At 48.8% G+C, this 22,353-nt stretch overlaps 1 long non-coding RNA gene across 2 annotated transcripts; it reads right to left on the bottom strand.

The window, feature by feature from the left end:
- Window positions 1-1,654: 1,654 nt before the first annotated feature.
- On the bottom strand, window positions 1,655-11,407 carry LOC144373135 (uncharacterized). Of its 2 annotated transcripts, XR_013432896.1 has the most exons (3): window positions 11,129-11,407; window positions 5,042-10,436; window positions 1,655-3,206 (listed from the first exon to the last, which is right to left on the bottom strand). It is a non-coding gene; the product is annotated as an uncharacterized LOC144373135 (long non-coding RNA). The 2 variants fall into 2 exon arrangements; XR_013432895.1 differs by lacking the exons at window positions 1,655-3,206; window positions 5,042-10,436 and adding an exon at window positions 10,487-11,032.
- Window positions 11,408-22,353: the final 10,946 nt, after the last annotated feature.

The raw sequence follows: 22,353 nt of genomic DNA, 5'->3' as shown, positions 1-22,353 counted from the left end.
CCTCCTCGTGCTGGGAAGAGTTGGCCTGGCTCACTGTCCCTCCAAGGTCTGCTTTTAAACTTTTCCTTTAGTTCAATGGTTTCCCTGGGAAAGAACCTTGCTGTTTAGGAGCCTAAAAGTGCTCTATTTCAGATATTTGCTTTATCTGAAATGGCCTTGTGGGGGGAAGTCTCTTTCCAGACTTTGATGAGGGGCGTTCAGGCTGTAGTGAGAACCAGACACTGAGTCAGAAAGAGCAGTTTCCACTTTGGCCCCAGCAATTCCTCCCCTTGGGCTCTGGGGCCAGACGTGGGGCCTCATTTCTACCACTGGGTCTTCACCCATGGATCTGTGTGTTACAGTAGCCCCTGTAGTTGGGACTGGGGGCTCTCCTCCTCAAGATCCCAGCTCCCACCTAGGTCAGAGAGGAAACCACACTCAGACCCACAATCCGCATACCATACAGTAGGTTGTGTTTAAGTTTTACCAAACGCCTCCAGAGCTGTTTGATCTTAACAAAAATAATTTACGTTTTTCCAAAGTCAAGTGAAAATCAAATCCAGAAGGAACTATAATTAGCCCCCACCAAAATGAAATGTTTTACTAAAAAAGAAAAGGGGGAATGAGAGGTGATCTCCCCCAGCTGAGGAACCGGGTCCTTGTCTCTCTCCTGAGGCAGAGGAGGGTTAAAGAAGACAGATATCTATCCCATAAGTCAGGATCATTTCACCACTCTGCAGCTGGAAGGCTCTGCTTTTTTTTTTTGTCTGATAAACTTTAAAAATTAAGATATGATTGCTTTTGAGCTTGAGACACTTTATAATTCACACAGCCACCTCTAAGTGAAAGTGAAACATATAGTATTCTAAAAAGAGGGATATGGGCTTGAATGTGATTTAAAAAACAGTGGGAGGTAAAGTGTTCATGCCATTAAGACATAAATTATCTTTTGCATGGAGAAGATGAGAGCTTGATTCTGACAGAGCTGACATTAAATCAGAATTACAGCAATGTTCCCCGAGTCTGGATTTAAGTACCCAGGCGTCCTCTCCTCTTGCTCCCTCCACCCTCCATATACGGCATGTTCCCATCAACCCACAAATAAAAATGCGAGTGGCGAGGGAGATGGTTTTATGATGTTGCACACAAATTTTTTCTCCCTATTTTGACCAAGTCTCAACACGACATTTAAAATCAGAGTAAGTTTGCAGACTTGGTTCTATGGAGTCACCTGCCTTAGAAAACCATGCTGCACAGAGTCCTGGAGGAAGACGTCCCAGCCTGCTCCCAGCCTTCTGTATGAAGCCTTTTCCTCACTATTTTAAAAAGCTATTTCTTTCGTACTTTCACATGACACATTGTTTTTTCTCATTTTTGGACACCTCTGGTTTTCATGATCTCTCCCCACATATTGACTTAAACCTCAGCATTCGAACCGCACTACCAGGTTACGTTAGCATCTGATGCCAACATGCCAACCCCAAACCAGCACTGCGTGTTATGACAACCTGTGTCCCCACAGGGCACAGAGGTGACATAAGGAAGCTCCCTGTTGCAGATTGGAGCTGTCCAACAAAGAGCCTCCTGGGTGGCCAGACCTTCCTCTGTGTTGTTTTCCTCGGCAGCCGCGTGGGGCTGTCCAGCAAGGGAAATGTGGCTGGAGCCGCCAGGGAGCTGGATTTTTATTTTACTTTATTTCATAATTTCAATTTCAGTGTCTACAAGTCACTTGTGGGTGCCAGTTGGACAGCAGGGCTCTGGAGTCATTTACATCTACCCACTCGCCTGGTGCAGAAGGAAAAAAATGGAAAATTCTTACCATCCCAAGAACGGCGTACACAGCACACCTCCATGTCTCTTCTGGGAATGCCCACCATAGGGTGGGAACATGTTACCCTGGGTGACGTTACCTCTCTATAATGGTACAAATGACAGTGGCCACATTGTGGTGGGAACTTTGAGCTCATTCCTCAATATTCCCTTTCTTTCTCATGGAAGAGTAGTTTTTCCTCTTTTTTGGGGAGCTACCAGGGGTTGAACTCAGGGGCACTGGACCACTGAGCCACACCCCCATCCCTATTTTGTATTTTATTTAGAGACAGAAAATCACTGAGTTGCCTAGTGTATCACTTTTGCTGAGGCTGGCTTTGAACTCACGATCCTCCTTTCTCAGTGTCCCAAGCCACTGGAATTACAGGAGTGTGCCACTGCACCTTGCTGACCTTTCTTTCTAAATCAGACTTTCCTATATGCATATACTGTAGGGGTCCACCCATTGTCTGTCCACCTATCTAAGCCTGGTGGTTTGATTTCAGAACTGTGGTAGAGGGAGGTGTTGATTCCCTTGTCCTCTGACTCATCTGCTTCTCCGTGAAAAGCCAGGTGTACATCCAAGCCCCTTGTCTCCAGGGACACCTCTGCTCCTTGCTTTGCCAACAGAACAGGAACGGGTGTTGCTTTGCCTGCGTGGAGCCCAGGTTGGGAAGTCCTGCATGTTCTGAACTGCCATCCACTCTCTTAGAGGCACAATGGACCACTCCTGTGATGGCCCATTAGAAGCCTAAGAGCCGCACTGAGCAGAATGGCCCCAGGGTCCGCCCAGCCCAAGGCAGCTCAGCTTCATCAGCATCTGCCCCCCAGACACATGACCACAGTGGTTTTTGTCACTGATAGTCTTAAGCAGTCCAAATTAGGCAACACCCAAACAAATAACAAAATAGTAATCCTAAATGTGACCTTGTCAACATGTGGGATCTAATGGTCTCACTCATCCCTCAGAACACAGAGCTCACAGGATGCATTAACAACTTTGCATCTTCTGTAAGAAACCACTTTAAAATAAGGACAAACTCCATGACTCCAACTCTGTGTTGTCCTGAAGAAGCCAGAGAGACAGGGACATCGAAAAGACCTGTGGGATTTATGGGGGCGCAGGGAGGAGTGAGGAGATGCAGGATTTTGAGGGTCTTAGGACCCTGTGAGTGATGCCACCTGTCCTCATGCATTTGGCAAGACCTGCAAAGCACTCAGTGCTGAGAAGCCCCCTGTAAACCCTGGAGTCTGTGAGGGCTGCATCTGAGCAGGCTCCCTGTTTACCCAAAGTGCCACAGGTGCCATCGCTGCTGTGGGGTTGCACTGCACCTAAAGGTGGGTGAGCAGGGCACAGCGAGGGAACTCGGTTCCTTCCATGCAGCTCTTCTGTGAGCCACAAGGTGTCCCGAGAGGTCCTGTGTGAGAAGATGCAAGAGGGTTCAGAAGTGGAGGAATGGGTTAGAGATTCATTAGTCCCTGCAGGGATTAGCTGGGCACCACTGTAGGCAGGTGGGGTGTGGCTGGAGGAGGTGGTCATTTGATACGTGGCTTTGGGGTTCATATTTTGTCCATGGTGAGGGGAGCTCAATACTCCTTCTCTCTCTCTCTCTCTCTCTCTCTCTCTCTCTCTCTCTCTCTCTCTCTCTCTCTCTCTCTCACCTGGTTCCATGTCCTGAGATGCTCTCCTCCTCTGATGTTCTGCTTCATTAAGGCCCAGAGCAATGGAGCTGGCCCTCTACGGACTGAGACCTCTGAAACTATGAGCCCCAGATAGACTCTTCCTGCTCTAATTGTTCTCATCAGGTCTTTTGTTACAGCAACGAAAAATCTGACTAAAACATACTCTACAAAATAAAGTCTGTGTTAAAATGAACAAACAGCTAATGTAACTGAATCCAGAGGCTGCGGTGTCTGTGTCTGGGCCAGCCTCTCACTCTCCACTCTGCCTGCCCCTGGCTGGGCTTTCCTCCCAGGCAGACTCTCTTCTCATACAAACTCTGGCCCTTCTAGCACCCCTAACGCTCTAAATCCCAGGAGAGAGAGGTATACTGTTTTTGCATCAGGGGTTGAACCTGGGGGTGCTTACTCACTGAACCACATCCCCAGCCCTTTTTATTATTATTATTTTTTTTTACTTTGAGACAAGGTCTTCCTAAGGTGCTTAATGCCTGGCTAAGTGGCTGAGGCTGGCTTTGAACTTGGGATCTTCATACACAAGCCTCCTGAGCCACTGGGATTATAGGCATGGGCCACTGACCCTGGCTGAGAGTTGTACTTGTAACCTGTGGTTCCTAAAGGAGATATTCTACCCCTGAGAATCTCCTAGGCATGTCTGTCCAGGTGGGTGAAATGCTCCAAAGAGACCCTGGGCCCCTGCTGTCCCTGAGTGTGCACAGAGGGCGGCGTTGGCTTAGGAGTTAGCTCATGTGGCCATCCTAACTGCCGTGCCTGGCCAGTTTATAAATGGACAGGCTTCTAGCATAGGGCATATTTGTGCAAAGTACCTGACTCCAGGCTGGGAAATCTGTCTCCAGGTGCCCAGGGACCGCTTGCTGAATGTGAATGAGCTAATCAGAGTGTCTTCAAGCTCTCTGCATACCTCACAGCATGGAGCGCTTACATGAGTCAGGACTGACATGTAGCGGGAGACCTCCTCCATGCCACCCATTGGAGACTGTTCTTATGATAGCAAATGTAGTCTGAGGGTCTGGCCTTAAATTTCTACAATATTTTCCAGATGAGATTTTAGAAAGAAAGACCAGAGGCTTCAGCTACAAGTCTTTTTCAGATTCACTTTAGCAGGCCTTTCAACTTCTCCAGAATTGGTGCATCTTACAGAGCCCTGGGGCAGGGAAAGGACTTCCACCACAGTGGAGGAAAGTGCCCTGGTTGGAGGCTGGGAAAAATAATTAGAAGGACAATCAATACAAATTTAATTTAAATGAGGCTATTAAGATTTGAATCTTGACATTCTACTCTTTAGCATTATTAGTTATGTGTGTTCCCAGCCATTTCACTAACAACAAAATGCAGACAGACCAACAGTGTCATTTAGAAGATCCATTTACCCTGTGCACCATGTGCGCCAGCCTCCCTTGCTAATCAGCTGCAAAGCATAACAGCCTTCCTTGGCTGGTGGTGTTTAATCACATTTTGAATGTGATTCTCAGCGTGTATTAGGAATAAGTGGCATGACTTTCCAACATAGAGACGCGTGAGGTTAGGCCATCTGTATGCAATGCCTTCTTACCCTATGATTTAGAAGGCAGCCTGTCTGTTCCCAGGTGAAGGAGGGCCGTGGCTATCGCTCAGGGTTCGGCTGAGTTCAGATGGATGCCAGTGTCTCAGGGGTGATTTCCTCAGGAGAGAGGTCCCAGGCAGTCCCTTGCCACTGCTGCCAGGGGCCAGTTGACTGTGAGGTCCAGTCCTGGTGCTGTGCGTCCTTCTTGCTGAGAAGATATTTCAGCAACATGGGCCTGCCGGCCAAGGTCCTGGGAAGGTGAATTGTCCCTGGCTTGGAGCTCAGCAAAATGTGTTGTTAATTTCTAGAGACAAGAACACGTACCTCTCCACCCACCGGCTATTTGGGGATGTGATTTTTTGTGGTTGCATGAGCGAAGGCAAATAAGCACATTAAGCCTGGAGTTAGGTCACTGGGCCCCTCCATCTGTCTGTGTCCATCCATCCACAAGAGGATCAGGGATCGATCATGAGAATATGGGTTGCCACCAAGACTGCTGGTCACAGAGACTCGGATTTTGTTTCACTCAATCTAAAACATTCTGTTTCAGGACCATGGCAGAATCATAAAGCAAACCCGATGGGGAAGCCTACACATCACTCTCTCTTGACTTCTGCTTTCCAACAAGTTAAGCCATAAAGTGCATTTTTATTTTAATACAGGCTAATGGTGAGTCAGATGGGGTTAAATTTCTGCAGATTTCTCTCTGGAAAATGCTCCCCAGTGGACCTCAGAAGCTCTGCAGCACCTCATGAACCCAGCATGGATGCAGTCACACCAGCTCAGCTACCAGAAGAAACATCACCTTCCATTCTGAACCCATCTGTTGTCTCCATCCTTTAGGCACCAACTCCCACGCAAACCTCAACATTACTGGGAACCCCCATCATGCCAAAAACTGCAGTGTGGCACACACTGCTCTGCTGTGTCCTGAACATGGTAAACTCACTTCCCCTCCAGAAATACAGCTACTCAGGCATTGAGTAACTTCCCTTCCCTATCCTGAGCAGCCTTTCCCAACTCTCCAAACTGAGCAAGTCTTAGGAATGATGGGAAGCAACTTTCTTATTATTTGCTACCATGTCATATAAGCATCTCAGCTTGTAATTGCTCAGAAGAAATCAACCTTTCCTAACCAAACCCCTGCAGGTGCGGGCATGGGCAGAGCCTCACACTGTGATTCAGGACTTTCAAACTGGGCAGCATCAGCCAGCAGTGGGGAAGTTAGAAACTACATCCACACAAATACACATGCAGCTAGAGCAAGTTACCTTAGACTAATTATCCTGCAATGATAGTTTCAACTGGGAGCATCCTGTCTCCAAGGGGACATGGAGCAGTGTCACCCTGGGATGTTACCGGTATCTAGCAGGGAAGCCAGAAAAGGTGCTTCAACATCAGATATGCATCCATCAGCCCTTGACAAAAAGAACAAGCTGATCTACAATGTCAGTGCCCAGACTGACAGCCCTGGTCCTATAAGAAGGAGTTGGAGGCTTTTGTAATTAACATGATGAACCAACCAGGTGATAGGACCAAATTATTGGATTCCCATTAGTGGGAGATGGAGCATTTAATTTCTGTGGCAGAAGAGTGCCTCACTCCAAGATATTTACACACTTCAGGTTTATGAGAGTCCACAAATCCCCTCCATTGAACTGTTGCCCAGATGAAAAGTGTTGGAGAGACCTTGGGTTAATTGAACATTATAAGAATTCTGATTTGGTTTTTGACCTAAATGGCATACAGGGTAGCCTTCTACTCGGGAGCTAATTGTTGGTTCCACACTGGATTCTCCAGCTTCTGGGGCTGGAGTTTTGTCTGTGTGTCTGTGCAACCCAGTGCCCTTGCATTTGGAGGATGCTGGGAATATATACCATTAACCTCGGTTTCTGTTTCCTTCGTTGTATCCTCTCAGACACACCCAGGCACATGTGCAAGTGTGTGTGTGTGTGTGTGTGTGTGTGTGTGTGTGTGTGTGTCTGTGTGTGTGTGGTATGTAATTTTGGACTAGCTTTAACTTCTTTGTTGTACTGGCATTTAAATAATCACTGGTGATTACCAGAGTCCCCAGGTCACTGGGAGCTGTGATTTTGCTTGGAGAGAGATGGTAATCCCTGTCACTATCCACACTCCGTGGGGAAGGTCACCTTGACTGTCCCTGTCAGTACTGAGTCAGTTGTAACAAGAGCTCCTTTAGAAATCTCAGCATTTCTTTGCCTGCCTTGCTGAGGGACATTGCCCTGAGCCATTTTCCCTCAGCCGTGATCATCTTTCCCTTGTTATCTGAATGGATTGCTCCCATTTTGAAATTAACAAATATTTATTAAGCTCTGGTTCCCTCACAAAGCACTGGGGGATTCAGCAATAAACTAGATGTGGTTTTCGTATCCAAGAAGTGGAACACACAGTCTCCAAAGACTTGGGTCTCACCATGGTTCAGACCTCGGGACGGGGGAAGCTGATGCAAGGGCAGGGACGATAGCTGCGCACTCTGAGGCGCTCACCCAGCGCCCCAGAAGATACGTGGGGACTGCCCAAGTGCAGAGCCCAACCTACACTCAAGGGTCCAGGTTGGCCTGGATTTGCTAATTTCCTCTGAGGCAAAGGAAGATCTGCCTCTGTTGTGGAGGGAGTGGGATTTGAAAGGGATGTACTTGGCTGCCAAGATCCTAAAATTCAAACAGCAAAATATTGGAAGGCAGTTGATGGGCAATGAGAGCAAGAGAGAGGAGTGTGAAGTTGGGGTTTGTAGAATAGAACCCGAAATATGTCTCCTGGAAGACGAAAGTACCCAAGTGATTTTAGTCTGCTGCAGACTTACAGTGGTGCTATCTGTCAATCCTTCCATCCATCCATCTGTCAACCTGTCTAACCATCCATCCGTCATTCTCTCCTCCACGTGTCCATCTGTCCGTCCACCCATCAGTGCATCCTTCCATGGCATATTTGCAGAATGCCTACCACGTGCCAATCACTACTAGAACAGCAGTGCTGAACATGGACAATGTCCCGGCCCTCGTGAAACTGTCCCCACAGCGGGGAGGCACACGCTAAAATGAGTGGAATACCTAGCGTGTTAGGTGCTTGGTTCTCTGGTGAAAAACAAGGCACGGCGGAGGACAGTGAGACCAGGCTGGGTGGAGGAGTCTTAGTAGAGCCATCAGCAAGTCCTGACCCAGGAAGGGGGGTTGGCCAGGAGACCTGGAGGAGGGAAGGCAGTCCGTGGGCACAAGTGAGCTTGGGCCAAGGCCTGGCACAGAAACCAGTGGGTGCTGGTAGTGGGGGACACAGTAAGGAGGCCAGAGTGGCTGGGGCAGTGTGAACAGAGGAAGGCCCACAGCAAACTGCAGATAGGCTTGGGCAGTGCAGGCAAGGGGGCTCAGGGTGTCAAGGCTGGACAGGCAGGAGGGGCCTCAATTCAGCTGGGCCAGGTGTGAGTGGGTGGAGGGTTCTGGGTTGAGGAGCAGCAGGCAGACGGTAACAGGGTCACTAGGCTCTGCACAGGGAGAAGGGGGTGGTGGAGGCAAAGGCAGAAGCAGGAGACCTTTTGGAAAGATGTGTCAATAACCCAGGTGGACAGTGACAGTGCTTGGGCCAGAGAAGAAGGTGGACAGATGAGTGACCCCAGGCTCTTCCTAGAAGCAGACAGTTGATGTCTGGGTCACATCCCGTAAGAGTCATACCTGGGTCTTCTCAGATCCCGGTGGCTATTAGAACTCTTGCCACCCCAGTCTACCTAAGGCTAGGAACATTCTAGAACACACTGCTGACTTGATTGCCATCCAGGAAGCAGGCCAGGCTGGGTGCTCGTTTGCTTTACTGTGCTTCTTGGTTTACCTTGGAAACTAACTGGCTCTGAAGCTATTTTCAGGCACTGATTACGGGAGATGAAGGTTGACAGGTGACAATGTTGTTTTGTGAGTTTTTTTTTTAATCAATTCTTTCATCTCCCTCTAAACCCCACACACTGCCCTGTTTCTTTCTGAAGGAAAAAAAAAGTCTGTTCTCAAAGGAAGATGTCACATGTCCTACACTCACATAGGGCTTCCAAGGCACCTCTTTCTTATAAATCAAGAACCAGGAGATCAGTAGTTGAGCCACATATTTTTTTGTCTTTAAACAGAGTTATTCATTCAGAACAGGGCAGCACACATCATCCTCTGGAATATCCCTGTTCTCCATCAATGCACTAGTGGCATCTTTTGTAATATCTCTATTTTCAAATCTCAAAATTAGTGGATTGTGATCATACACACAGTAGGTGGGACCACTCTGCCAAATCTGCACATGCACAGAACATAGTTTTCCAATCTTATTCCCCCACACCTTCCCTTCCTGTCCCCCGCTCTTGCCTCCAACTGATCTGCTTGCTCTACTCTGTTGATTTCCTATTACTATTATTATTACTATTATTATTATTATTATTGTTATTATTATTGCATTATAATAAATAAACACGCAGGTGTGCTCATTGCAAGCTGACTTGCAGGTGGACATGGCATAATTTGGCAGATTCCATTCCCTGCTGCTTCCCCATGGCCCTCCTTCTTTCCTCCCTCTCAGTCCCCTGCTCTACTCCATTTCCCTCCTATTTTTCATGAGCTCTCCCTTTCATGTTCCATTCTCTCTCTCGAACTTTCACAGATGAGAGAAAACACTCGACCTTTGACTTTCTGAGTCTGGCTTATTTCACTTACCAGGTTGTTCTTCTGTCCCATCCATTTAGCCACAAATGATGGGACTCTGCTGCTCCAGAGAGCCAACTCCATCAGGGACATGGCCCACAATTTCTTTACCCCCTCATCTGCTGATGGGCACCTACCTGGACTGGCTCCATAAGTGAGCAATTGTGAATTGTGCTGGGATATCTTTTTAAAAATCTTGCAGATTTACTCACGTCCTGAATTAAAAGCACAGCACAGAGAACAGCAGCTGGAGATTGGGCTAGTCCCTGTGTCCCCAGACTGCCCTTCTGTATTTGGGGGCCAGCACTGTTGGGGGCAGAGTTGAGAAGGGAATGCTGGGAATAGGAACCAGGAGGAAACTGCTGTCCCCCAACCCCCATGTGGAGAGGAGCAGGAGAGAAGCTGGCACCCTCTCCTGGCACCCACCATCCTCAGGGCATTTTCCCTTGACCTCACACTTAACACCTCATGATACAAGATGGTGGTCAGCAGTCCAGGTACCATGACTGCACTCAGGTGTGGCCGGCAACCGGAAGGGAAGAGGTGGTGGTGGTCCTCAGCATGTGTCCCTCACTCAGGTGACAGAGGACCTTCTGGGGGCTGCCAGGGAGTGGCCCTGGCATCTCATTGGCCAGCACTGGGTGACATCATGGTAATCTGCCAGGCTCTTTGCTCTCATCTGGTGTCTCTGCTCCCAGGAGGCTGCGAGGTGAGCTCTTGGAGAAGAAAGAGAGGGAGAGAATCGCAGCAGAGGGTCAGCCAGCTCTGCCTAAAATTGTTTACTCTCCTCTTTCAGAGCTGACAGCATCTCCTGAATTCGCACACTATGGCTTCCCATGGGGATGCTGGGGCACAGGGAGCTGCAGAGCTTGGCCAGGTCCATGCAGCCCGGGTGTGGTCAAGCTGACTGGAAACGTGGCTTTGGTGACCTCAGGAGCCCAGACGCCCCACTCTGCTGCCAGAGCAGGGGACCTCCGGCCTTGCTGGACACTGACCACAGCACTGGGGCAAGGTGGCAATTCCCGTCTTGGGAACACGTGCACCATCATGGAGCTGAAGGGTGGGCGTGAGGAGATCCACAGCCAGCAGCCAGGGGTGGCTGTGGGTCGGGGCTAGCCCCAGCTGTCCACACGGCACTGGTCTCGCTGAGCGGAAGCAGCGGGACAGTCAGTCCACAGAGGGAGAGTGGCTGGGCCACTGCCAGGGAGCAGGGCAGCGGGGAGTGAGGACCCCAGGTACGGGGTTTCCTTTGGGGCAATGAAACTCTTCTGGAACTAGATGGTTGGGTGTCTTCCATGATACCTCGTTACCCCTGTAAACGGTTAAGAGGGTGAATTTTGTGTTATGTGTATTTTAGCCCAATTAAAAAAATAAATAAGACAAAAGAGGAAAGCCCTCAAGTACTCACCAGTCAGTCCTTGAGTGGTTCTTCCTTCATGTCCAGGTGTGGCATCTATTTAGTGTCCATGGGTACCAGCCCCTGCTCTGAGGTAAATGGAGAGTGATAAATTGATTTAATGGCGACAGGAGGGGTGAAATAACCAGCACTTCTGTAACCCACGGGGCCTGGTATTTCTGTTCTGTGCATCACTATAACTAGCTGTGAGCCCCAAAATCCTGCGCAGCTAATCCAGGGTAAAAGTGTGTTTTTCTCTAGAACCTGTAAACCCCTGCAGGCGTCTTTCTGTGACTCTGCCCACTGTTGGCAAGTTATCAGATGCTGTCCTCATATCTAACTCCTCCTCCTCCTCCTTCCCTCTCTACTTGGCTTTTCTTCAATTATTCGAGGTTACCCAGAACACAGAACCATGGGACCTTCCAAGTAGCCAAGCCTCTTTATGTAGGCTCTAGGGAAATCTGCCAATCAACCTAAACCTAGGTGCTGTTTGTACCCTGATGTTATAGCTTGGGAACCTGAGGTACAGAGAGGATGGGCAGCGTGCCCAAAGTTATGCCTGAAATTCCATGTGGGGACCTAAGTCCGTGCCAGAGAGTCCACATCAGTTCCCTCAGCCTGACCAGCATCTCTGAGCATGAGTGCCATGGCAGTCTGGGGAGGCCTGTAGAAACTTCTCTGAGTAAAGTAAAATTATAGCCTTGCTAAAATTATAGTCTTGCCAAGAAAACCAATTATAATGACATCAGAATATTCCATAAAAGCAGCCTGTGGTACAGTAGTGCTTGCAGCTTTAAAGGGCAAGACTCAGTGCAGATCTGGTGCCCCCACCACTGCCCCAGGCTCGGGACCTGTGGTGCCTGCAAATGGCTTTCCAGGGTGTCTGCATCACCAGGAATGGGCATGGGGACTATTATTACTCTGTGTGTGTTTGTGTGTGTGCTTGTCTCTATTCATTACTAAAGAACAATGCTAAATCACAGTTAGAGGTTAGTAAAATCAAGATACAAATGTTCTCACTGGGCGTGGTGGCACATTCCTGTCATCCCAGTGGCTCAGGAGGCTGAGGCAAGAAGATTCAGAGTTCAAAGCCAGCCTCAGCAACAGCAAGGTCCTAAGCAACTCAGTGAGACTCTGTCTCTAAATAAAATACAAAATAGGGCTTGAGATGTGGCTCAGTGGTTGAGTGCCTCTGAACTCAATCCCAGGTACGAAAAAATAAATAAATAAATAAATACAGATGTTCTTCTTGACCAGGTTCACAGAATCCTCAGACTCCATGATGCTCACCTTCTGCAGACCCAAGGTAGGAGCATCTGGATGCTCGGTACCTGGGGCTCGAGGGTTTTAATTAAGGAGAAAATGGATCAAATTCACCTCAAAACACAGTTGAAGTTCACACTTAGCTCAGACCCATGGCATCCCCTTCAGTAATTGTTCCCTGGTTACCAACTCTTTCCAAGCTTCAGGGTCTACAGTGACAGGGCTGGAACCACCGGGGTCTATACTCTCACAGGACCAAGGTCCAGAGGGAGACAGAGGCCTGAGGGAGTGGAGGCCTGAGAGAGTGGAGGCCTGAGGGAGTGGAGGCCTGAGGGAGTGAAGGCCTGAGAGAGTGGATGCCTGAGGGAGTGGAGGCCAGAGGGAGAGGGAGGCCTGAGGGAGTGAAAGCCTGAGGGAGTGGAGGCCTGAGGGAGTGGAGGCCTGAGGGAGTGGAGGCAGGTGCAGACTGTTTAAATATAATGCAGGGAGAGCAGTGCTTGAGCTCTGCAGAACCAGGCCAGGCCAGCTCTCCGGTCCCGGGAGGCTGCAGTTGTCTCTGGCTTCCTCCCTGGACAGCCTAAAGCATACTCTCTGAGGAACAGAAGGGGTGCTCTTCTTCAAACACACATCAGATGGTGTCCTCGCCTGCTTGAACTTTCTAGTGGCTTCTTTTATCTCTTGGAAGTTTCCCTCTTCTTAATAATGGCCAAAAAGTTACCTGAGGGTTCACCCCCATCCCTCCCCATCCCTCCTCCCACCTCCTCCACCCCCTGCCTCTGCCACCGAGCTTTCCCCGCCCTAGGACCATTGCACCCCCTTGACAGTCCACCCTGGGTCCCCATCCTTGGGAAGTAAGCTCAGGCTGCCTGCCCAGCATGAACTTAAGGACAGTGCTGGCTCAGGTGGCATTACCACAGTGATCAGGGGGTCAAGGAGAGTTTCATTGTTACTTAACATCTCTGTGCCTCAGTTTCCCCATTTATACAATTGAGTCAATAAGTCACCTTTTCAGGATTGCAGTGAATGGAAAATGTGTATAAGTCAGCTTTCCCGGTCTCTACTCAGCATTAGACTCCCAAAAAACATCAGTGACCATCATGGTGAGGGGGGTTTAGAGTGTAACACTTATAGGACAAAACACAGGGCAGTGCACAGAGACAGCCTCACACACCTGGTGCTTGCAGAGCTCAGGTGGACATTGAAAGGGAGACCTCCCGTGTTTGGATTCTGGGTGAGATTTCCTGCACACAGCACAGATTGCTGAGGGTCAAGGTTCCTTTTTCTGCTATCCAGCTAGTGGAGGAGAGGGAGCACGTGAACCCAGCAAGGTGCTCAGCACAAGATTCAGGAGCGAGAACCAGGTGTGTAGACCAGTGGACAGGGTCAGGTGGAAGGGAACTCAGGACAACTGCAGAACCCATCCTGCATGGTGGATGCAGGCTCCAGCCCTGGCTCCAGCTCTGTTTCCCTGTGGGACTGAGCATCTGAATGGCCAGAACCCCCAATTATTTCAAAACAACCTCAGATCTATTGGGTATGTTTTGTGATATTTTAGAAATTCATTCATGTGGATCCAACCAAGCATCAGTGACAATGTGGATAAAGGGAAGTAAGCCTGGCATGGAGGGGAAATCATGCCTCGTCCCATTACGTGAGGGACCTGGAAGAGTCAACCTCATAGAAATAGAAGGGAAAGGTGGCCGCCAGTAGCTGCGGGCAGGTGTGATGGGGGAATGGCGCTATAGAGGCTCAGTCCCACAAGGAGGAGGGAATCTGGAGTCGCCCAGTGGCTGTGGTGGACAACATGCAGTATACAATGGAGATGCCTGGAGACTGGGTTATTCTGCCTGGAGACTGGGCATCTGTCTCACAGGTACACTCCATGCTGTTTGCACATTGAAAAAAAAAAAAACACCTAATAGTGCATTTTTCGAAAAGTTTTCTGTAGCTAAGCACCACTGGGATGCACTAGAAAAAGTGGTAAGAGGGTCCAGCATATGTCCTCATCACAATAGATACAGAAGTCTGGCAGGAAAGGGATTTTGGGGGCGGTGGGTATGCTCCGGACATTGCTGTGCTGGTAGTGTTGTAACCAGTGAAGCTAAACTACAGGTTCCAGCAAGGAACGATGGGAGATTGGAAGAAATAAAGAGTCAACACACGCAGGTCTTGAAGACAAAACAGCTGAGGTCCAGTGGAGCACTGCTCTCTAGTGGAGAAGCAGGTCTGAAGAATTACACCAGCAATCTTTATTATATATGTTCCTCAATCAGATTAAAGATTGTGCAAGCATTATTCTTTGTATTCATGACAGTTTCAGAGTTAGCCACAGTATGCAGCTATTTTCCCAGTTACATCCTAGAGTTGCACTGTGCAGTGTTAGAAGCCTTGTGCAGCTCATGAAAGTCCATTGTTTAAAGTTACTAATTCACAGGTAGATTCAGGAGCAGCAGAGCTGGTCAAAATTATGGCTATCTTAGCAAGAAAGTTCCTTCAGTCCCAGGAGCTGCCCTGCCTGAGAATAAATAAGGTCGAGGCTGATAAGACTCTATCATGGAGGACATCTCCATAGCAACTGGGCATCCTGTGCCTTTGCACAGAAACTTTCCCAGCACCAAGCATGCCACAGCCATAAAGTCATCAGGGACCCCAATCTCAGACTCTTGTCTCCCAGTCACTGTCACGGATCTCCACACTGTAGCAGCAGTTTTATGGGTGTGCACCTCATTTCCACAGCCACCAATGTGTACATTCTATATTACAGTTTTTATATGCCAATCATATGTCAGTGACATGGTCTCAAAAATAACATAAAACTAGTTCAAAGGAGCAAGCAAACAAAAATGAAGATCTGCAGCCTTCATGGGGGGGCCTTGGTCAATGGTGACCCCCATGTCAAGATCAGAGCAGGCTCCAATGCAGTCATAGTAACACCTAGGTGAGGGGTCAGGTGAGAGGTGGTGAAGTGTCCCCACAGGAGGAGGCAGAGCTCTTGCAGCGTTACTGTTTGGGTTGCCTGATCCTGTCATTTTGATTTGGGAATCTAATGCTGGTGGGACCCGAATCCATCTTCCTCACCAACTGAGACATTAAACAGGACAGCTGGGCTGACCCACATTCTCCTGGCAGGAAGTATAAACCAATTTCTGAATCTAAGGAATGGACAGGCGTGAATTCCAGAATGTCCTTCAGGAGATACTGACAAGGTTGGTGGACGGGGCTGCCTCTTTCCTGCCCATCAGTCGTGTGGCTCGGCATTGCTGGTTATGGAAAATCACAAGAGGGACCCAAGGTGTGGAGAGGGGTCCCTGGTTTCAGATTTTAACAATTCCTTCAGTTGTAAATCTTCAGTTTGATAAACTTAGATAACCTTAATCAGTGATTCTCAATAGGGTGACAGGCACCCAGGAGACACAAGGCAATGACTGGAGACATTTTTGCTTTCTCAATTGAGGGTGGAGGTGTTGCTACTGGTTTTCAGTGAAGACACCAGGCTGCATGACATCCTGCAGTGCAGAGGATGACCTCCACAGAGACAGTGTGGAGAGAGCCTGCTTCGTGTGACTCATGGCCACAGGATATTGTGGACACTCTGGATTACTCCTGTTCTCCAGGAAGGTGGCCCAGGTGTCTGGTGGTGGCCTCAGTGGTTCTGCTGGATTTCATCTGCCAACACCATCACCACACGTCCTTCATCCACCTGGTGAAGATCAAACCTTTTCTTTTTTGAGCAGAAGTTTCATACAAACCCTGAAATCAGACTCAGAGACCAGCTCTTCCACTGTTCAATGTGAATGGCATGCTGTAGAATCCCGTGTACCATATGGCACCGCTATGTAAAAGGGTGGGTTGACAAGTGTGTTCTGTGGCATCTCCTCATCTGTGAGCAGACAAAGAAGCCCGAGAAATGGGTTCAAGTGTGAAAATGGAATTCAAAGCAGGAGTGCTTCACATTTGTGTTTTGCTTCCGAATCTATGTTGAAGGGACACAGATGGTCTGTTATTATCCCTCCCGCACACATGAGCTTAATCATGCTTGATATTTTTAAGTACACTTTGAACTTATTTATCATGTGCATGGTTTACTGGAAAAAAAACTGAAGTTTAAAAGAAATCTGCAGGTGGAAATTTAGCAGTCAAATCCCTTAAATCAAAACAAAAGCAGGAATCTAAATCCATATGATTAAACCCCCCAAATCACATCATGGCAGAAATGTCATCGGGACCTGCACCTCTGTCTCAGAATCCATTCCATCTCCACTGCTTATCCTGCCTCTCTGAAGATCCTAGTGCCCCAGTGCAGCCCTGGCTACCACCCAGACATCATGCCTTTGTCATGAGCTTGGGAATGGAGACCTGCATTGGGGACCTTGAGTCTTATGATGCTCATGATCACAGATTGTGTTGGAATCTCGATGAAGGACAGAGAAGGGGAGGTGGTGCCCTGGTACCTTCCAAATTTAACCGCATCTTTGGATGAGCTGAGTACGATCTTCCCCAGAAAGCACTTTCCTGGTAAGTTCCCACAGGAGGACAGGAGATGATGAGGACTGTCACACCACATCTCCTGGGAGGCTTGCAGCCAGCTCACTGGGTACTTACAGGTGAGCCCTTTAGGCCACACGTGGATGTCTACAAACCCAGATGTCCTGGGAGGACCAGTGGCTTCTCCTGGTTGCTGAGTGAGTGCATGGCCAGCGCCAGTAGTTGCAGGGTCAGTGGTTTCTTCCCTGGCTTTCCTCATGCTGAAGGCCGAGGGAGGCATGTTGGGGAGCCCTCACTCCTGCCTGGAGATGGGCAGAACTGGATGGAGGCATCTGGTCTAGTTGCCGCAGTGGCCAGCCACTGCCTTTGAGAAGGAGAAGGTTGGAAATGTGTGATGGAGGAGAGCAGAAGTCAGGGGAACAGCAGCTCAGAACACTGTCTGTGGATCCTGGGGACACTAGCCTTGGGTCCCTGATGTGCCTCTGACAGGCTGTGAGGACCAGGCAAGTCCATCTTTCCCCCGGAGCCTCTGTGTCCTCTTCTGTGATGAGGCAGGGCACTGTCTCTGGGGGTCTGTCACAGTGCCTGGTGTTCAGTTAGCACAGTGGTAGGAGAAGGACACATCTGCTGCCTCCCTGAGCTCTGAGACCACATGCCTGCCCCACCCAGGTGAAGTGGTGCAGGTGCAGCCTGCAGGATGTGCCCAGCAGAGGTGCTTATTTGGTTCGCCCAACATCTCTGGATCCAGCCAATTCATTCTCAAGATTAAAACTTGCGGATTTCACTTGACCTGAAAATTTCCAACTTGAGGGTTTAGAAGCTGTGCAGCCTCATCAGGTAGAGCCTCTGCCACAGCCAACTGGAGCAGAGATGCTGCTCTGTGTGCCCTTTGCTCTCAGTGACAGTGACGCCAACAAGGACACATGTTGAACATTAATTATGGACCACAGCAACCTCCTGAGCAGAGGGAGGCAGGTTAGGGAGCAGGAGCCTCTTAGGACAGGATGGTGGCATCTGGGCCTCTGAGGGTACCCCCCTTTAAGGCTCAGGCCATCTGTTCTCCAGCACCTCTTGGAAGCCACAAGGAGACCTGATGTCCTCACGAGGTGGCTTGGCTCTTGCTGGCACTGTGCCTTGGCCTCTGGCTGCAGCAGTTGTGCCTTGCATACTGCCATCTTGCAGACTGTGCTCATTTTGGTGGCATCTGGAGCTCCTCTTTCTGGAAATGCTTGGCTGTGGGGAGCCATGTTTCTGGGGTCACTTAGCCTGCTCCGTCTCCCCTGGTTCAGGAAGAGAGAGATTTCTTGGATGGAGCTGACCTGAGTGCCCGCATCTTCCGAGTTTTGCTCTTGCCTGGGTATTGTCTTCTCCGAGCGGAGGACATGAACTTGGTTCAGAAGGCCTTGCTGGCTTCAAATGGCCGATGGCTGCCCAGGCTCAGGCAGGACCCGCAGCCCATCCTTAGTGAAGGACCAGGAAGTCAATTGCAATTGATTAACAATTAGGGAGTCATTTCCATGGAACCTGCTTTGTCGCCACCAGGGCTCGTTCTCATTTCACTGCCAATTGATTCAGCCCTTCTGCCCCCAAACTGCAGTGATGACCCCGTCCTTGTCTGTTACTGTAAGAATGAACCTCTGTGCAACGAGACTCCAGCCACCTGACCCCGGGGAAGTGCAGGGAATAGTTTATCTTGTAGTGGGGGCCACGCTTCACCTTAGCGGGTCTGCTTTGTGGCCTCCAGAGGACGTCCAGGAGGTCCCCTCCCTGGGTGGACAGGGCTCCTCCTTCATCTCCCCCATGATTGCAAATGGCACCACCATTCATGCAAATGCCTTGGAAACACAGACCAGGGCTTCTCTCAGGCTCTCCTCTCACCTCCCACCATGTTTGGCCCATCCACAGGTCCTGGAGTCTTCACTCCATGTAGTACAGGCAGGACTCAGCTCCTTTGCCTTCCCTAGCCACCTCACCTCCCCAGGTGGCCCGTCTCAACTCCAGGACCTTTCAACTCCTGCCACCTTCCAGCTTCCTGATGATCTGGTCCCCAGAGGTGGCCACAGTCACTCTTTTAAGCCAGACGCCAGATGTTTTGAGTCTCCTGCTGAAGATTCTCCTTTGACTTCCCCAGCAGTTAGAAGTAAGCAACATTTGTTTTCTGTTCCTCTAGATCTCTACTGATGTGCCGCTGCTACCTGCTGCCCTCATTTTTCACTGCTCTCTCTCTACCTTGAGGTGCTCCAGCCTCCTTTTTGTTTTTTTTTTTTTTTCCAGGAACAGCCCAGTTTTGCTCCCACCTCAGGGCCTTTGTACTTTCCAGAAAAGCCCTTCTCCCCAGGCCTGGCTTCGGCTTGCAGTCATCCTGGGGTCAAAACACATCATTAATTCCTCACCAATAGCCTGTTAGCTATTCTGCCTTTTAGTTATTCTCTGTTTCTCGGAACCCTATTCTGTCTTTTACTCAACAGTTTAAAAATGATCCTATTACCTGTTTATTTGCTTACATACATCTGTCTTTCTCCAGCTGTATCCTCCATTAAGTTGTGGATCTTGCATGAATTTAACACTGTCTCTTCACAGACTCTGGGTGCAAATTTGTCCGATGGTAGACATTCTGCGTTTGGGGGGAAACATCTGTGCACAGAGGGAGGAAGCCACCTTAGAGCATCTTGGGTCTCCCTTGACTCTTGAGGCTCTCAGCTTTGGCAAGTCTTTGGCTTGCTGGGTTCTAGGGGAGGTGGCCTTGGTGTCCTGACATCATGCTTCTCTGAGGGGACCAGTGCTCTCCCTGGGGAGGTCCTTGTGTCTCCTGGAAAAGGCTGTAATCCCCTGGGGGCAGGTGGCCATGGTGACCAGGTACAGGTGCCTCCCTTGAGGCGAGGCCATTCAGGAAAGCAAGCTGGACAGGTTGTTCCTGGCTAGAGTCTCCAGGGCAGTTGCAGGCAGGAGCTTAAAAAGTGACGGTTTCAATCCAGGATTAGAAACGCTGGCACGAAGGAGGAGTCAAGCTCTGTGGGAAGAACACAGAGAAGTCTTGGTGACTGTGCAAGGAGGAGTCCTTATGGGGTCTTAGGAGAGGAGCAGGGGGGTGGCAAGTGGAAGAACAAGGAGGAGATGAGCACACAGAGAAGTCAGGTGTGGTGCTCAGGACCCACCTGAGCGTCCAGGCAATGAAGTTTGTGCAAGTGTGTGTGTGTGTATCTGTGTGTGTGTGCACGTGTGTGTGTGTGCATGCACATGTGTTTGTGTACAAGTGTGTGTCTTTGTGTGTGCACGTGTATGTGTGTGTGCACATGTGTTTGTTTACAAGTGTGTGTGTCTGTATGTATGCACGTTTCTGTGTGCGTGTGTGCGTGCGTGGGTGTGTATGCCCATGCAATGATGCTGTACCCACTGTTTAATTTTCAGGTGCAGGTGTGGGCAAGTATTTGGAGATATGATATATCAGGAAGAAGGGGAGAAATTGTATCTCAGATTGTCTTACAGATTTAGTTTCAATTCATAGCTTTCTAAATAAGGGTGATCTTTCTTTCCTTATTTTTTCTTCCCTGCTACACACACATGCACACACACACACACACACACACACGCACACACACACTGTGTTTTGAATTTTGTGGTTGTTTAATTGCCCATCTCCTCTTCCTCTAACTATGGCACACACATTGGGGGTTGCTGGTTTAGGGACAGGGAATGGAGATCAGCCCTGTGCCAAGAGTCCTTCAAGCAGAATATTAGAGATCACAGAAGGTTAAGCTGAACAGAATTGGGTTCAAATTCTGGCTCCGCTGTGTGACCTGGACAGGCTCACTGTATATGCACTGGTTTTCTCTTCTGAAAATTTCAGCAAACTGCAGTCCTACGCAAGGTGTTGGTGAGGACTCGGTGGATCATGGACGTGGTGATTTTCAAACAGAACCATGGACAGGGGTTGGGTTTATGTGATGAAAGGAGTGATGATAAGGACTCTGACAAAGACAATGTTGTGATGTGACAATGGTGATGACGGTCACAAGGTGATGATGGTGAGGGTGGTTCGGTTGTGATGACCATAGCGTTGGTGATGGTGGGGTTGGTGCTGATGATGGTGGTGATGGGACTCCTATGGACTTTTCCCAGTGATTCCTTTTAAGGTCAGCTGCTCATTTCTTTTTTCCAGCCTGTGATAATGGCACATGTTGAAGGTCCCCTGATATTGCTTCATGTGAACCAGCAGCCCATCCATTACCCTGGTAGGTGGCAATCTCTGTGCCCTTTTTAGTTTGTCCAACATAGCTGGCTCCTGTAGTTCTGACCAATGTCTTTGCCTTCCACTTTAGATTCATCTGCCTGATTGTTAGGAAGTTATTTAACCTCACCTCGTTACTCTTTTTTTGTTTGTTTTTCTTTTGGAACCAGAGACTGAACCCAGAGGTGCTTAACCACTGTGCTACTGAGCCACATTTCTAGCCCTTTGTATTTTTTCTTTTTGAGACAGGGTCTTTTAAGTTGCTGAGGCTGGTCACAAACTTGTGATCCTTCTGCCTCAACCTCCTGAGAAGCTGGAATTAGAAGCCTGCACCACCACACCTGGCTCACCTCATTAGTTTAAAATGCGCAAAGTTAGATTCATAGCATTACAAAGGTGACAAGGTGTGCTGAGATGTAATCACCACAATCTGTAAAATAACAACATGCAAAGTTCTTTATTACTGCATTGGTGAGGAGATGTCCTGACAGTCAGATGCTCCTATGTTATGGACTGGAGGAGCCCTTGAGATTCACTTTAGCCTTCAGATATCAGCATAAATTCCAATCCTATTATGATTTATTTATTTATGACCTTGCAAAGGACATTTTACTTCCTTGACATTTACATCCTTAATGGTAAAAATGAGAGAGAGAAAGAGGCCAAGAAAAGTCTGAATCAGAGACTCGGTATTTAGAAAGAACCTGTTCAAGGAATCTAAAGGTCAGTGAGTCATCCAATGTGGGTGACTCCTTTTGCTTTTGCAAATGGAACCAGAGCTCAGCCAGCTGCAAGCTGAGTTTTCCTTTCAACAATAATAGTGATGTGACATCTTTTTGTGCTTTCCTAAAGAAGTCAAGTCCAGTGTTGTTCTGAATAGCCTAGGGGATGAACTCCTCACGTGAAGCTGGACTGTGCAAGGACATCATTGCTGGCCACAAGTGGGACTTCAGATGTTCACAATTTAAATTTCTTCCCCTCACTTATACTGGCAAAGTGTCAAGTCCTCACCAGCCCAGGTGGGCTGAGTGGATCAGCACAGATTCCAGAATGTTCCCGTCATTGCAGAAAGTTCCAGTGCACAGTGCTGCTCTAACACCCAGGTGGATAAATTACGGAGCTGGGCTTGATGTAATGCAGGAAAACAAGAAGAGTTTTGCAGCAAGTGGTTCCATTAATACATATTCATGGCCTGAAATATTATGCATAAATGCTAAAAAGGCCCATCAAGACTGCTTTGGATTATAATAATTTAGCAAAG

The sequence above is a fragment of the Ictidomys tridecemlineatus genome, unplaced genomic scaffold, assembly GCF_052094955.1.
Source record: "Ictidomys tridecemlineatus isolate mIctTri1 unplaced genomic scaffold, mIctTri1.hap1 Scaffold_254, whole genome shotgun sequence".
NCBI classification, from domain to species: Eukaryota; Metazoa; Chordata; class Mammalia; order Rodentia; family Sciuridae; genus Ictidomys; species Ictidomys tridecemlineatus.
Note: the sequence above shows the minus strand (reverse complement) of the source record. Positions and strands in the feature narration are given on the sequence as shown.